Source organism: Equus przewalskii, chromosome 9 (assembly GCF_037783145.1).
Source record: "Equus przewalskii isolate Varuska chromosome 9, EquPr2, whole genome shotgun sequence".
Classification (NCBI taxonomy): domain Eukaryota; kingdom Metazoa; phylum Chordata; class Mammalia; order Perissodactyla; family Equidae; genus Equus; species Equus przewalskii.
Genome location: NC_091839.1, coordinates 68,971,406 through 68,988,440, shown reverse-complemented (window position 1 = coordinate 68,988,440; position 17,035 = coordinate 68,971,406). Strand labels below are relative to the sequence as shown.

The 17,035-nt window shown below is 36.4% G+C and overlaps 1 long non-coding RNA gene across 6 annotated transcripts in view; it reads right to left on the bottom strand.

The window, feature by feature from the left end:
• Nucleotides 1–492: 492 nt before the first annotated feature.
• The window catches only part of LOC103556482 (uncharacterized), a 61,512-nt gene continuing 44,969 nt past the window's right edge, over nt 493–17,035 (bottom strand). For 2 of the 6 annotated variants that reach the window (XR_546222.2, XR_011522058.1), the window contains 2 exons: nt 5,790–6,628; nt 3,404–5,252 (listed from right to left, as the gene is read on the bottom strand). This is a non-coding gene — a long non-coding RNA (uncharacterized lncRNA). Of the gene's footprint in view, nt 2,226–3,403; nt 5,253–5,789; nt 6,629–15,363; nt 15,495–17,035 lie in introns of those variants that run through there. The other 4 variants (XR_011522055.1, XR_011522057.1, XR_011522061.1 and 1 more) reach the window with 4 other exon arrangements.

Genomic DNA, 17,035 nt, shown 5'->3' with positions numbered 1-17,035 from the left:
TTTCTCCCATTTGGATATAACCAGTGACTATGTCTCGCATATCATTTGGATCACATCATAGATGTGCACAATTGATATTGTACAAGTATTAATGGCTTCTTGAGTTTAAAAGGTGAGAATTGATAACTGTACTTGGAATTAAGTATAGGTCTAAGGATTACATCTTTTCCTCCCCCTTACTCCCCTCAGCACAAGCATTCTTTCTTTGACTTAAAACATTGAGTTTTCAATTTACTTCATCATCTGGGAGAAGTGCTGTCTTTGAAAATACAATTTATGAAAATATAGCTTTCAAAAAGTGGAAAGAGATATTTTTAGTTTTATGAGGAGTCCATGCATTTTGTTTTGTTTCAGTGATAAATTCTGATTTTCTCAATAGGAATTAGAGTTGTTTATAAAAATCCCTTTTAATTATCTCAAATTTTCTTTTGAAAAAGAGCAGCCTTATCTAAATAATTCTCCAAAGAGAGATCATAACAGACCACAAACAAGTTAGTTGAAAAGCCAGGGATATATATTTACCATTTTAATGTCTAGTTCCAGATAATTTCAACTCTAAACATTTTAAGTGTTACAGTAATAAACTAGAAGGCAAACACCATGAAACATCATTTTGAAAAGATCATTTTATATCTGTAAAATGTTACTGATGTACAGACATAGGGAATAAATTCCCAGTAATGGCATTCTAAGTCCATTCTCATTTATAACAACTTAAAACTCAGATGATAATGATATTATCATGGTTTCCAGACTCATAAATCACCATTGGGCATTTCCATCATTGTTTAATGTTTGTTTTCCAAAGATCTCAAGTTGATCCATAGATAGACCATTATTATTTAGGATATAGAGTATCTATATCATTTTACAATGTGAAAAACAAAATAAAAACACATTCTTGAATTCGAGACAATTTACCTCAAATCATATCCCATGTCTATGAAAAAGAAAGAAATAGAAACTTAGAAATTGTGGTTCTGATTCTCTACTGTGGCCATTTAGGCTCCTATAGTTCTATTTCATGCTTCAGTGGGATAACTTTACTGCTTCTACTCAGCCCTCTTTACCGGTTCAGTGGTTACGGCAGACTTGCCTTTTGTGTACTAGTTAGGTTTTGTGGAGCATGGTTCAAATAATGGCGGTTCCAAATCTACATACGTTTGTAGGATAACAGGCTTCTGCCACTCTCCAGAAGCCAAGATAAAAATCAAGGAATATGTGAAAACTTAAGTTCACTCCTCCTTCCAGTTTTGAGAGACTGAGGGCAGATGAGTAGATTGACTTTATTTTCCCTGATTAAAAAAAGAAAAGGAAAGCAAAACCTTACTGTTAGCATGTCAGTACCTAAATAATCAATGTGGGACCCAACTCAAGAACCAAATATTTTTCTTTCTTGCCAAAAATATGATTGACATGAGCCTCAGTAGACACAAAGATAGTTTTCAAGCTCTCTACATAAAGCTTGGCTTAAGATAATTTTAAATAGTAAGAACATTTCTGATGTTAAAACAGTATTAAATATGAGTCAGAATTTGTTAGTGACAAAGGGCATTTTAGTGATGGATCTGGGTAGGAAATGATCACTTAAAATGTAATCCTGTGTTTCTTGGAGAAGGAGAACAGATTAGTGGTTACCAGATGGGAAGGGGTTAGGGGCAGGGGTAGGGTGAGGGTTAAAAGGGCACATATGTGCGGTGTCTGATAAAAACTAGACTATTGGGGGTGAGCACAATGCAGTCTATACAGAAACTGGTATATAATAATGTACACCTGAACTTACACAGTGTTATAGGCCAACGTGACCTGGGTAAAATAATTAAATAAAAAATATAATCATGTGTTTCTAATTGTAATGTAGTAATACACTGGATGCTGAAAGGCAATGTGACCAACTAAAGGAGATTGAGAAATAAAGGGATGGAAAAAGAATTAATAACAGACAGGACAGTTTGGAACTTTTTTGAGGACTTTTAGGAGAAAACATTTCTTAATCTGCTTTTGTACTCTTAACATGGAAGAACAGTGATAGAAATTCAGTGAAGGAAAAATGTGGCCGAGACGGTTTCAGAAGTGATAAAGAGTCAGGATACGAGAGGATGGCATTGCCCGCCACGCTGGCCAAAAGGTAGGTCCAGAAAAGAGGCCTCACATTCCTAAGGTCCTCCGTGGACTCCCAGGCTCACGCTTTTCCCAGTGCACCATGCATGTCCAGGAAGGGTTGCCTAAGAAAACATTGAGTAAAAGGCCAATTTGGATTAGAAATTGGTTTGTCTGAATCTGGAGTTCACAGTTTTTACCACATCATTCTCCTGCTCAAGAATCCTTCTGTGGCCTTCCTTTCAAATGTGCTGTGTTAACAAAGTACATCATTCTCTTGGCATTCCACTTAGACTTGCTGGGTCTTGCCAGTTCCATCTCCCACTGCTTCCCTGCAGGAAGGTTCTGCTGTATCCAAATCAGTCCATCGCTCAGGCTTTGCACGCTCCTACCTCTACACGTGATGGCTTGGGCTCTTCCTCCATCTGGAACTCCCCCTTCTGCCCTCTGTTTATTTCAATCCTACCCCAAATCCAACGCTGCTGTCAAAAACGCACCTCTTTGTAGCTGTTCTCTGAAGAACAGTTCTTGTTTCCCTAGTTCTTGTTTCCGTCTCTGAACACCCACAGTACACTCTCTTAAGACCACTTATTTGATCTTTATCAGATTCTCCTTAGTGTGGTCTGCCGTCTTTTCTGGAAAGCCTTGACAATGTTACAAAACCTCAGCTCACACCACAGAGCCTCCATTGTGAGGGATTAAATAAATAAGCTCTCACATGACATTATGCGTACCATACGCACTGTACTGCTGATAGGGGCTTTTCACGTATTTTATCTTCTATCTCACGGCAAAGTTTAAATAAACAAGCTCTCATCCTCTCAGACTACAGTTTGCAGATGACTTTCACATATAATATGTTATTTCACAACACCCTTGGAGGAAGGCCTGACACATGATGATCATCTTACAGTTGAGGAAGCTGAACCCGGGACTCATGAGTGATTGCCCGAGCTTGCACTGACTAAAGGGCAGCACTGGGCTTAAGACCCGTCTTTTCTCATTTGCTAAAGCTTATTGGGCTTGATAGTTTTTTTCTCTACCTGATTATTTCAATTTTGTAGTTCTAAACATTGTGATTTAGAGTTTGGATAAATCGTTAAAATGGTAGAGAAAACAATGACTTGATACTAAGAGATCACAGCGATACAAAGCTAATCAATATAATAAAGGTATGTGATTAGTGCTTTAAATGACTTGGCAATTGATGTAAAATAGGAAGGAGTACTCTTAATATTGAATTAAATCATGAATACTGAGCAAGTATGGCATAAAGAACAAGGAGTCGAAAGTCTAGGAACAATGGTTTTTAACTACGTATATTTGAAGTTTTTTCCTGAATTTTAAATCATTTATTACAAGATAAAAAGGAACATTGTGCAAAATTCATTGAAAAATAGAAAAGAATATATTTACAAGTTGTGGATTCTATCGACCAATAACCTGTTCTAGTGTTGAATTGCTAACTTTTCTTGAATGGAAACCACGATTCAGGCAGAGGCCTGAGTACTTTTCCTCCATCATTCATTCACTGTCTTTCACAACAGCACTCAGAGGTGTTATTACCCCAACTTTTCAGAGGAGCTGAGATAAAGAACAGGTGTTGACACAGGTGAGATCTTCAATATATGCTGCTTAACTCCTAAACCCTGGCTAAGCTGTGTATAATCACCCTTGTGATCAAGAAAATCTGAATCCAACCTTTCTAGTGCATTTTAAGCTAAAGTAAATATGTTTACGCTGCCTTGTGTTTCTTAATAACTGTCCATTTGTTTAAAAAATTTATTAAAACCTCTTGTGCTCTTGCTAGAACTGCATAAAACTTCAACGAGTTAACGTTTCCTGAGAGAACTTAAATGTCACGTCTGGGACAAAATTGTCTACAGGACGAGCTCCTCTGAGCTTTGCAGTGTCTGCACATTCGTCTGCCGCCACATATGTAAGAAATAAATCCATGTGGCTCGCCTAGGATTGCCAAATGTCCCCGATTGTAAAAGGTGACATTGGCTTTAGGAGGACGTCTAGGTCTCAGTGGTCTCCAGCCTTGTGGAGTTTAACCATAAATACATAGATTAACAATTTTCAGGGAACGTAACCCGATTTTTTCCCCCTTAAAAAGGTGGTTATTACCCCTGTGGGTGATCCATTTTCAGGTACGCTTGTGTTTGTGAGCTCCCTTGCAGTATTGACAACAAATCCTAAGAGCTAACAATGGCTGTTGGAATTAGAGAGATCTGGTGCGAATCTCAGTCTTTCCTTTACTGTGTGGTATGGGGTACCAAACTTCTGTGAACTTTAGTTTCTTCATCTGTAAAATATACTACTTAATTCACAGGATTTGGGTGAGGATAAAATATAGTAATAAGTAGAAAATCTAGGGATCATGGCTAACACATGGTCCATAAATATTAACAAATAACTGCCAAGAAAACTGAGTACATATATAGAAAATGGATTTTTCTAGACAGATGAATACATCAATATAGTCATAGGAGAATATAAAATCATGAGTTCTTTCTTTTTCCTTTTTTATTCTACTTTTGTGTATCTTCCAGAATTTTCATTAAAAAATAAGATAGGATTTTGCTACAGTCAGTGGCTAAGGAAAGACACCATGTTACTGGCAGTAGCAAGAGATCTCAGCACACAGAAGTTGACATTGGTATCCATCTCACTTCCATCCACTTGGAAGAAATCAGACAGAGTCACTTAAGATTTTATGTTGAACTCATTTTAGCAATCAATTTTGTTTTCTCCAATTACTTTTGGGAACATATTTCCAATGGTCCAACTACTGACAATCTCTTTAGACTCATGTTTCAGGTGTAAAGATGTTGAGTATTTTAGTGAAAAAGAGTAGCTAAGTATAAAGGACACGAGAGGTTAAGTTGGCGCGCTGAAAACACTGAATTTGGAAAAGATGCTTCTAGCACAGTCCAAGGAAATTCTGAGGCTGTGATATTAAACAGGCTGTCCAAGCCCTTTGGCAAGCAGTGGTCTGGAATGAAGAAGATTATTTCACCTGGCAACACCCACGTGCAGGAGTCGTCAGTCTAGCTGGCCACACTTGCTTTCCTTGGAATTGATAATCTTCTTTTGGAGGAATCTGGCTCTTCAGCAGGAAATCCACTCACGACACCTGCCGTAGCACTCTGTGAATATACCAGCAATTCCTGGCATGAGTTTCACCGTAATACGATTAAAATAACCCTTACGTAGATGGGTCTTTTCTGAATGGAGGTACCTAGTAATGAACTGGAAAAAATGAACACAAGTACAGTTCCCAGCCAGGTGAGCCGTCTCAGGAAAATAATTATGAAATGGGACACTCTGAACCGTATTTAGGCATTCCCTTTTGCAACCAACCCAGTGCAATTTATCAAACATAAGTGGGTGCTTAAAATTTTTTTCAGTGGTGGTGTCATTGATTCTGGTATAACCCAGGCATATGTGAGTTATGCTCATGTGAGTCATTTCTTCCCCCTGAATCCTAAAGAGATGACAACTGAAGTTATAGATGTTTAAAACTAAGACTCAAAGAGATAAGAGGCTTAGCAACTGTGCTAAGCTTGCAGTGAATCCGCAAAAAAAAGTGCATGCTAGATTGCTCTAAATTGAATGATAAAACATGAGTCATCTGTTTTTTACATTTTTCCCCTTGCCCCTTAAATTCTAAATCTACCACTTACAAACTTTGTGACCCAGCAGACAGCTTGGAGCTGAAGTTTTGAGATTGATGCTTTCAATGGCAATTCCTGTTAGCAACAGATGCAACTCCAGGCAGCTCTCCTTCTACTGCTGCTCACACTTCGCTCTGCTGTCTGTGATTTTTATGGTTTCCAGTGATTTCTCTCCTGGTAGCAGCTCCTGTGACAGTCATCTCTCACTAGAGCTTTCTGTATGTCTGGTGTCCTCTAAAGTCCTCAGTGTGGCCCAGGGTCCCTCTGAGCCTGGAACGCTCAGTGCGATCATTTCTATGGGATAGTTTATAACACTTTTTATGTTCTCTTGTCATTCATTGAACACCTACAATGTCGTGAGCACTACAGATACAGTAGTGGATATTCCAGATGGATCTCTGTGACAGGAAGCATACAGAGGGGTAAGGAGAGGCACTTCCCCTTGAAGTTCTCTAAGCAACCATATTCAGCACTCCTCCTAGTAGCATCGGGAATTTGATCCGTGCATCATGTTTTCTTCAGAGCTTTTCAAGCAGATTACGTGGCCCTGGACTCCACTTTTCCTTAGCGTGGGCTCCCATGACTACTGATGAGGCCAGAGTCTCAGGCCTCATGATGGCTTATGCAAAGTCACTCATTCTGTGCTAGGTAGCCCCAAACTCAGGTCACCAGAGGAAGTGCTGATTCTTCTTCATGTGCCTCAGGATATGTGATGCATACAGGAAAGAAATGCTGAAGTAGCTTTGCTTTTCCTTTGGTTTCCAAAAACGGTTATGCAAAATGAACTGATGGCCTTTAAAAAATGGTGAGCACTTAACCTATGTTTCAATCTTCTCCTTGAGTCTTACCTAATGGAACCAAAAATAAATTGTGAAAGAGGTAATGTATTAATTTTTTTCTCTATTGCTTGGAAATTAACATTTTGAGTAGACAAAGGCGAACAAAGTGGAGAGGGAATGTTATCCAGCTCCGATTGGTTTACTTCAACTTCAATGGTTTACTGTAGATTCTATCGGTTAACCTGGACTTTTTGGGTCAAAGTAGTGCTATTGCCAGTTGTCTCCATATAAACAAAATTAACACACTATAATTGTGTTGTCAAGCCCTTGTCTTCCTCTAAACCTTTTATAATTTATAAAAGTAATTTGCATATTCAGGAGCAAGCATATAAATTCAAATATAATGTATTTCATAAGAGTTCTTTATAGAGTACCAAAATAATTTCCTTCATACTACGTTGTACATCACTACTTATAACGCTAGTTTTATTTGTTTGCAATATATAACTCTGTTGTTTTACATACATTTCTTATTTTACAGAGGTGATAGATAGATGATAGACAATTTAGATAGATAGATAGACAGATAGATAGAAAGAAAGAAAGAACTATTGGCACACATATCAGGCTACATTCTGCAGAACATTTTTATGTATCACTTTCTAGAGTTATAATTCCAAGAAAAACATCCAGACTAAGTATGGGAGCCTACATTATGCTAACATAAAAAAGCAATAAAATAAAACTTTCCAAAGCTGAAAGCTTTGGAACTCTGAATGCGGTCAACTAAAAATGATTTCCTGTTTCCAAAAAGTTTTTTTTCAGCTAGAAAATCCTCTCTCTGGAAGTATCAGATGTCCTCATAGTTATTTGATATTACTGCCCAGAAGAATCTGGAGAGAAAAAAAGAAGAAAGAAAGTGGGAAAGGCCAACAGAGCACAGGAAACCCCTCGTGGAATTTCAAAGGCAGTGACATGTGGAATAAGTTAACTATGCCAAGATATTTTATGTAGAAAGCCTAAAGAACTGAGTAAAGAAAAGAAGCATTCATATGAAGAACCATATAGACATTTTACACGTAGCTTCATGTTATGCAAATTAAACTGAAAAAAGAGAAGAGAAAAGAATTAAATCTTCTTACAAGGGATGATTAGGAAATATTTAGCACAAATAAACGGATGAATAATTAAAATGACAGGGAACTATGGAGTAGCCACTCAAACATGTTCCTAAAATGCCACAGCTGTTACTGCTGCTGCTTTTCTTGATTTTTTTTATACCAAAGGTAGTTGTATTAGGGTTTGCCAGAGAAAAAGAAACAAAAGCAGGAGATTTATTATGAGGAACTGGTTCACACGACTACGGAAGAGAGAAGTCGCACAATCTACTATTTGCAAGCTAGAGACGCAGGAAAGCCAGTGATGGAATTCAGTCCAAGTCTAAAGACCTGAGACCCAGAGGAGTCAATGGAGTAAATCCCAGTCAGAGGGCAAGAGAAGATGAGATGAGATGTCCTAGCTCAATGAGTGATGCAGAAAAAAATAAAAGAGAGTGAATTCCTCCTTCTTCCACCTTTGGTTCTATTCAAGCCCTCAATGGACTGGATGATGTCCACACACACTGGGGAAGGCCATCTATTTTACTGACTCCCCTGACTCAAATGCTAATCTGACCCAGACACACTCAGAAATAATGTTTAATGTGGGCCCCTCATGGTCAGTCAAGTTGACAGATAACCTTAACCACCATAGTAGTTAATGTTGTTAATATTTACCATGTTTTGTGCCAAAAAACAGCAGATAGTTTTAGGGAATGAAATCTTTTATGACATTGCCAATGTGTGTTATCTCTTGTCATGTCATTCTTCACTGCTGTTATAAAGGAGGATGAGAGGAAACTCCCCAGGCAAATATCTACAGAATCATGACAACCTCATAGCCCATAGCAGAGGAAAGGAAAATGTGCTACCTTATTTTTGGCCAGCAATGGACATTTTGATTAGCACATTTGCAATCTTGCTGAAAATGAAAGATATATTAGAATTCTTTTTCTTTTCAAACTAATAATTAATTATAAGAAAGAGTGGCTAGTGATTTGGAAAGAAAAAATAGTAAATATAGGTAAATTTTAAATAGATACATTATTATTTTCTGGATGCCTTATATTCCAGCTAAGAAGAAAACATGAGTTGAGACGTTGCCTAAGCAAGAAGAGTTAGCCAAAACTAGCACATATGTCAATGCAAAGCACTTTGTAGGGTATGTGGCACATTGTAGTTGCTCAATATGGCTTTTCGGGTTTTAGTAGACTCGGTTTCAACTCTGTCTAAAGACTATTCAACACAGTTTGGTATAGTTTGAAAGGTGCTAGGAGAGTGGATCTTAAAAGTTCTCATCACAAAGAAAAAAAATTGTAACTATGTGTGGTAATGGATAGCAAACAAAATTATTGTGCTAATCATTTTGCAATACATACACATATCAAATCATTATGTTGTCCACGTAAGACTCATACAGTGTTATATGTCAATTACATCTCAATAAAACTGGAAAAAAATAAAATCTTTGTGGAATGGGAAAAAAAGACTATTCAATGCTTTACTAAGAGTTTACACATAATTCATATATTTACTTACTATTTTTGAACATATTTGCTTTCCTTAAGAATTTTATTTTGGAAAAGAAATGTGAAAAAGAATAATGAGGGTACCCTTACTGTAGTATACCTTAAAATATACTCTAAAATTTTAATATTTTAAAAATTCAGTAACTAGTACTAAAATAGAGATAAATTAATGTAACATTCCAGAAGATCTAGAAACAACCAAGTATATATAAGAGTCTAATATATGACAGAGGTACCATTTCAAATGATTAAGAAAAGAAAATTTGTTTAGTCAATAAGCTAGCCAACCACTTGAGAAAAGAATTACATCCCTACCTTACGCCATGCAGCAAAATAAATGAAAAATGTACTAAAATTTAAACGTAAAAAGTTAAAGCCCTGAAATACTAGAAGAAACATAATGGTTGAATAATTTTGAGGTGAGAGATAGTACTTTAAATCATAAGTAATATATTTAAAAAATTAACTGTACTTTCCAAAACAAACACAAATTTAGTGAGAAGAGTAGCATTGTCTTATGTTCTTGCAAATCTCTTTAATATCTGGCTTAATAGAAAACGTCTGAATTCTCATATCTGCTTCTGCATTCATCTGTGGTGATACGATATGTCATGTAGCTTCTGGGAAACTCCACTGTAAACTTATGAAAGAATAAAAGTGAAAAAGGCAGATATATCCTAGTATTCTGAAAATAGTTTTGGCTATTTAGGCCTCTGGAAAGGATCTCTGGGACATCAAGGGGACTCCGAATCATACTTTGAGAACCACTTTATGGGGTAATGTTACTCTTTAAGTCAATTCTATCTCTAAGTGACAATTTCATTTCTGTTGCTCTGGAAAAGATTCATCTGCATTACCTGTAGCTTCCCATAAGTTATCAGTTTCCTATCCCTGTGGAGTTGCAAAATAGCCTCAGCAATCAAAGATACACACTCTTAAAGACTTGGATCACCCCCTAAAGGGTCCAAAAGGACACCTATAATCTCTTCTGCGCATTTCTCAATCTATCCTTCCCATAACCACCTTGTATCACTAGGCTCCACCACATTAAAGACATCCATATGCAAAATTCATGATTTGGACAAATTTCTGGATGGTGATAAAATGAGAAGTAAGGAAAATTGGAACTCCTTCTGATGTAGTTAATGTAGTCACTCCTTTATACTACCACACTTAGATCCCCACAAAATTTCCTTCTTCCTAACCTCCCTCTTTTTTCAGAATCGTGTTTCCCTAAAGAAATCCTTCATCTTTCTATTTGAGTTATTTATTCTTTGGGTGGGAAATCTTACCACTTTCCGCGGCAGGCAGAAATTTCTCTTTTTGGTCTATTTTATGTCTGGAAATTTTAATGGCACTTCTGACTTTGGTCAAATGTTTATGAGGATCTCTGCTGTTCAGGAGATGGAGATGTATTCTAATTACATGATTAAAAGTAAATATAATTGTTTCAATACAGGTTCAGTATGTACTCCAGAGGAAAGCATCATGACTTCTTTTCACACTAGGTCATCGGGTAGGTAATGCTCATCAAGGTGGACACTAAGATTTCAAAACCAAATCTCAAATTCAAAATACATGCATGCACACATAAACACATGTGTGTGTGTGAAAACAAAAGGCTATTTTTTATCTTTTAGCCTTACTTTGGCCTGTTCTTTTCAGATCAATACCCTCTGCCATTAATATTCTAAGAAGCATTTGACCCTTCCATGCCCAACTGAGTCTGATATCATTATAAAAGACATCATACTAAGTACAAGTGCCTTAGCCTTAGTTTCCCTTCTTGAGAAGTTCCAATTGAATTCTTTATGATTTTTCCTTCTAAAAGTCTGTGTTTGAATGTAGCTGGGGAGAGCTCCAGTTTATATATAATATGTGCATGAGAACTTACACCAACAACATGGACACAAACAAGATTGAGCAGCTCAGATATCTGAAAATTTACCAACATTGCACTGCCTTATTTTATGATTTTTCTTATGGCGTGAAGGGCAAGTCAGTGAGTATTTTCTCCTCTCATAATCCTAGGAAGTTATTAGTCCTAAATCTGACCTTGGGACTGTAGCAGCTAGTACTTCCTTGGCAGTACAATATTCACAATACAAAACTAGAGTCATGGAAAGGTCCAAGTGTGATTCTAGAGACAGAAAATGAGCTAACTTTGACCACGAGGAGTAGACTTTAGTGAGCTATAGCATAAAATACCTTCCTTCTCTCCTTCTGCCTCTTCCTCCTCCTCCTTCTCTTCATGAATAGAGGCAGAAATGGCAGCAATCTAAGGTTTTCAGTCTACATAAGTATTGGCAAAGTCTGACTCATTGATCAAATCTGACTTTCTGCCTGTTTTTGTACAGCCCATGAGCTAAGAATGTTTTTAATGTTTTTAAATGGTTGAGATTAACTAAAAAGAATAATAATGCTTTGTGACATGTTAAAATCATATGAAATTCAAATTTCAGCATTTATAAATGAAATAATTTTGGAACACAGCCCCACTCATTTGTTTATGTGTTATACATCATTGCTTTCATGCGATATGGGCAAAGTTAAGTAGTCACAACAGAGACCATATGGGACACTCTCATCATTTCATCTCCTGCTCAGTACACTACAAATCACAGTGATGTAATTATAACTCAACAGCTTTTCCAATGTCACGCATATTGCTGCACCACAACATGATCTTTATAAATTACCAGTGCATACCTATCACGTCAACACAAGGAAAGAAGAGAAAATTAGACTTTGAAAGTTGTGCTTTTAAGGCACAGTGGATTATGGGTTATTTTATTATCAAATTAGATGATGAAGGATAGTGTTTACTATGTAGTGACAACATAGCTATGCTAAAACAATGCAACATACATCTACATTACCAGACTAAGCGTTCTACACAATACCTCCAACCCAAAGAAAAGCAACGGTCAGAAAAATTAGAAAATTTAATGTGGAATATTTCATCACAGCATAATTTCTTCACAAAAATACAAAGCTGCAACCAAAGTAAGTATCCAGATTGCTCATTTGTTAGCCAAACAAAGAAAGCTATTTACAAATGGTGAATTAATTAGATTGTATTTGATTGCGGCAGTTGAGGAAACCTATGGAGAGAAAATGAATTTGTTTAAGCCTTTTAGTTTTAGAAGGCTTACTACAGCTTTTAGCTATAAGCCTTGTAGTGGGAACATTTGTTCAAACAGTTGAGGAGATAGTGGGCAACTTCAATAGTCAAATAAAAAATGAAATAAATTATTTTTAGTGGTTTTCCTTGGTTCTTGATAAATTAACAGATGTTATCAATACTACTCAACTGTTATTCAACTGAAGAATTAAGGCCGAATTTGACATGACTGAAGAATTAATGTCAATGAACAGCCTGTGTGGGAGAATTATAGGAGAGAATAGTTTTCCAAAAAGTTGAGGAAGCGTTAATTCAGTACCTTCTGCAGTGGAAGCTGCTAAGATGAGTTACAACTAATGGTAGGAATAACCATGTGTGATGCAGAAAATGGCTTGTTGGACAAATTTACTAAGCTTGTGAAATTTTCTTAAACAAGAAGAACTGCCCTCGACCAGCATTACTGAATACTAAATAGTTTTAGAAGTTTGCTTTCGCTGCAGCCTTGATAATGTTTCTTAATGAATTAAATCCAAAATTACAAAGCAATAGAGTTTGTATGTGAAACATACTGCCGTAATGTCCTTTTTGACAACTAATGTTTTCTTGAATGACAAATTTAAGCTGCTTTATACACATTATGTGCTGGCAAAAGTTTAAACAAGAGTAAAGATTTCCATCTCCATACAACTTTGCAGCAAGAGTATTTTCTGAGCTCAAACTGCGATTTTAGCAGCATTTTTCAAACCTCAGTGCAAGTAGAAAGGAAATTTCATTATTTCAAAATCCACCTAACTGCAATTGAGAAGCTTTCACCTAACATTCAAAATGATTAATCTGAAATGTAATGACACTCTAAAAGGCAAATATCTAAAGAAAGATTCAACAGAATTTTGTTAATGCATTTCAAGTTTTAAATATGATTAAAATCATATGCTGGTGGATTGATAGCAGTATTTGGCAGCACTATCTCTATGAAAAGACATTTTCAACAATGAAATACATAAACTCTCATTACAGATAGCATTAACAGATGAATATTTGCAATCAATTTCGATGATAAGAAATATTGAACTCCAATAGACTTGAGACTTTGAACCCGAATTAAGCAAAATGTTACCCCACTCCCCAAAACGAGAATTCCATTCTTCTTCTTAGTAGACCTGTAGTACAAAACATTATTTTGTGGTACTCAAAATAATCTGACTACTGTAGTACTCAATTATTGTTATTATTATATTTGTTTCATCAATTACAAAGTGTATAGAAATTTGTTTTCTGTCTTGGTATATAAGTACCTGCCTAATATCCTTGAGCTTTCCTCTTGGCCCACAAAGCTTCAATAATTATTTCTGGATGTTTACAGAAAAAATTTGCTGACCTCTGATCTAAATGAAGTTAATTTGAATTCTGGTTCCATCAGCCGTACTCAGAGGAAACTGATGGTAGGAAAAAGCTACAGGAGGCCACAGACCACAGACCGCTGGAGTTGGGATAGTCGCTGTTTTGAGGACTACCGAGATTGGCTGAAAGGGTCATATCTGAGATTTTCTTCTCCTCAAAGAAAGCAGAGGCTAGCATGAGGGCTGATCTCCAACAGTCCGAATTAGCCAGGGATTTTTGAGAGTCTTTGGCTAAAAGACCCTTAGGAAAGACTGGACCACAGTTGAGTTCTTTAAATTGCACAAACAAAGAAACAGAACATTATTTTAATTCCCAAAGTTGCTAAAACCAGACCTTGATTATGCATACATGCAAAAAATTCTGAGGGGTGCCTGCCAACATGTTAATATTGGTTCACCCTGGGTCATGGGATTGAAAGTTATTTTACTATTTTTCTTTTCTCTAATCTTTTTTTCTCTGATTTTTTAACATTATTATTTGTTATTTTACTCTTTTACTTATCTTCTTTCCCTCATGTTTCAACAGTGACTAGATTTTATATATTTTGAAATTCCATACTTTAAAAAAATTGTTTAAAGAGTATTTTCTTATTTATTAATGTTTCAAAATCGTGGGAGAAGACAAATGTTTCCTATTTATTTTCAGATTACTTATAAGAAAAAAGTTGTAGTTGGGAAGAAAAGAAGATCACTAGGCTAATTATTTTTCATTTCCTGCAAACATTTTATTTCATTTTATTTCTTCAAGAAAATAAGATTTTAAGAAGTTAAAGGAATGTCTACTTAAAGACAAGGAAATAATATTTTAGGTAATTGAATATACCCATATCATTAACCAACACAGAAAACACTATTATTGCTAAAAGAAATATGAGATTGTTTTTTCTTAAAAAATAAAGTATATTTTAAGACAGTCTAGAAAAAAGAAATTAATAGGATTCTTGTTATAACATAAAAGAACCTCTTCTGGGGCTGGCCCCGTGGCCGAGTGGTTAAGTTCGCGCACTCTGCTGCAGGCGGCCTAGTGTTTCGTTGGTTCGAATCCTGGGCGTGGACATGACACTGCTCATCAAACCACGCTGAGGCAGCGTCCCACATGCCACAACTAGAAGGACCCACAACGAAGAATATACAAGTATGTACTGGGGGGCTTTGGGGAGAAAAAGGAAAAAAAAATAAATAAATAAAAAGAACCACTTCTTTCATAGAATGCAAAATTATTTTTGTGTGCACCTTTAGAAAATGTCTTATATTTTAAAAGTCTAATCCATTTACATTATCTCAGCACGTTCGCACCTTGAGAGTTAATGAAGTTTATGATTTCATGATGTGTCAAATGCCTTTGACGTGCTAACACAATTATACGTATGTAGCTGTGAGCCTGAGACAGTATCAGGTTCTGAAAGAAATCAGTTGTCCTAGACATCTAGCGGCAGGGCTGGGGTAATCGCGCTGTCACCCCCCAGGATACTGAGACGCTATCATTTCTCCTTCTGATAACTTTCTGTTTGTTTCCATAGAGTTATATATTTACAGAGAGACTGTATATTTGCTCTCAACATATGTTTGTGTTTGTTTACTCGGTTGACATAGAGAATACAGAAATTTTGGATAACATCAGTGTTAAGAGATGACATTGACCAATGTGAATATCATTAAAGCACACTGGACGTGCCAAATAAACAGCATGTATGAAGTCACAAGTTTACTTTTTCTGCAACTAAAGTCAAACTTTTCTTGTCTTCTTATTAGCTTCCAATATTTTCAGAAAGAAAGAAAGAAGACCTAGAGAAAATCAGAACAAGGACTATTAAAATAGTTTTTCACTTCATTTCCCAACATCTTAGAAAAAAGACTTGGCCTTTGTTCAGAGCAGTGTGAAAAGATTATGTTCCGTCTGAACATAACCAGGCCAGGAAAATAACCACTTTGCACTTGTTTGCAAGCTCGTAATCAAAGAGATGATATTTACCATTCCTAAGTTCTTCAAAGATATGGAGGATAAAGAAAGACTTTTAAAATAATCTCTTTAGAAGAAATTTTTCTGTGAAGGAAGCCCAGAATCACCAGCATTTGCGTTCTGCCAGCATATCTCTGGGAGGTGCGTTAGGATTAAACCTCCTCTAATCACCAATTGTTAGCTGTCAAAGGTGGGCTTTGAACTAACGAGTTCAAACACAGAGTTTGCTCATGTATGAGAACAGAAAAAAACGCGATCAAGTCAAATCTAGTCTTTATCACTTGTCTGGCAATCAATCACAGGTCTTCCATGGGAAGCCATTTGTTTTACATACAAAGCCTTTGCTTTGATACAGTTTACACAAATACAAGATGCGCATGGAAAACAGCCTGTCTTCCTTCATTTTCTTGGTTTCCTAATTTTTAAAAAGTAGCTCACTTTTCTTAAAAATGTAACTTCTTTATCACATTTTGTGTCATTATTTTACAAATTAAATCTTTCCTTTCTGTTAAAAGATGCAATAATAAAATCACATCATAGTCACAGAAAGAAGGCTTTCCTGAGGATGAGAAATATGTACCAAATTCCATGTGCTTATTAAATATTGTGCTATGCTTCATAACATATCTAAAGACATTTAGCTTATCCAGCAATTATTTCTCAGGGTAACTTTTGGAATATAGAGATTAAATAGTCATTTGCGCTAAATAGTAAAAAGAAGGTTATAAATCTTAAGTAGGTTTAGCTTCTAATTTAAAATCGTCACTTTTAAAAGACCTTTAAGGTCAAATTTGCCATCGTGGGAGCAGTCTCCCCAGGTAGCAGGAAAGACGAGCCTGTTAAAGCAGTAAGAGCGGAGGACAGAGGAGAGTAGGCTCAGGACAGAGGAACCCCTTGCCTGGGGTACATTTTGTTCAGTGGACTCAAGGGGAAGCGGGGTACAAAGTTGATGATCTGGTCCCCTGGTAGTAGAAATTCACTTGGCAAAGTTTTTATAAAACCAGAACTGGTAAAGCCTTCCCCTTTATCTCTCCCTGCATCCAACCAGTTACTAAATCCAGGAGGTTCTATCTTAAAAATTTCTCTTGGACACATTGAACAAATCTATAATATACTAATTAATGCATGGATGAGTGAATGAACGAATGAATGAATAAAGCACAGCAGCAAAATGTCTTTTGATTCACTGCCTCTCAGATGAGATGCTGCGTCCTGATTTCTGGGAGATCTCTGTTCACACACAACAATGTGCCATTCAGCGGGTGGATCTAACAACCAGCCTGCAGTTCTAGAAAGGGAAGATAGTTTGAATGAGGCCCAATAGCAAGGCCTTCATTTAAAGAACAAGTAGGTACTCAGGCAAATT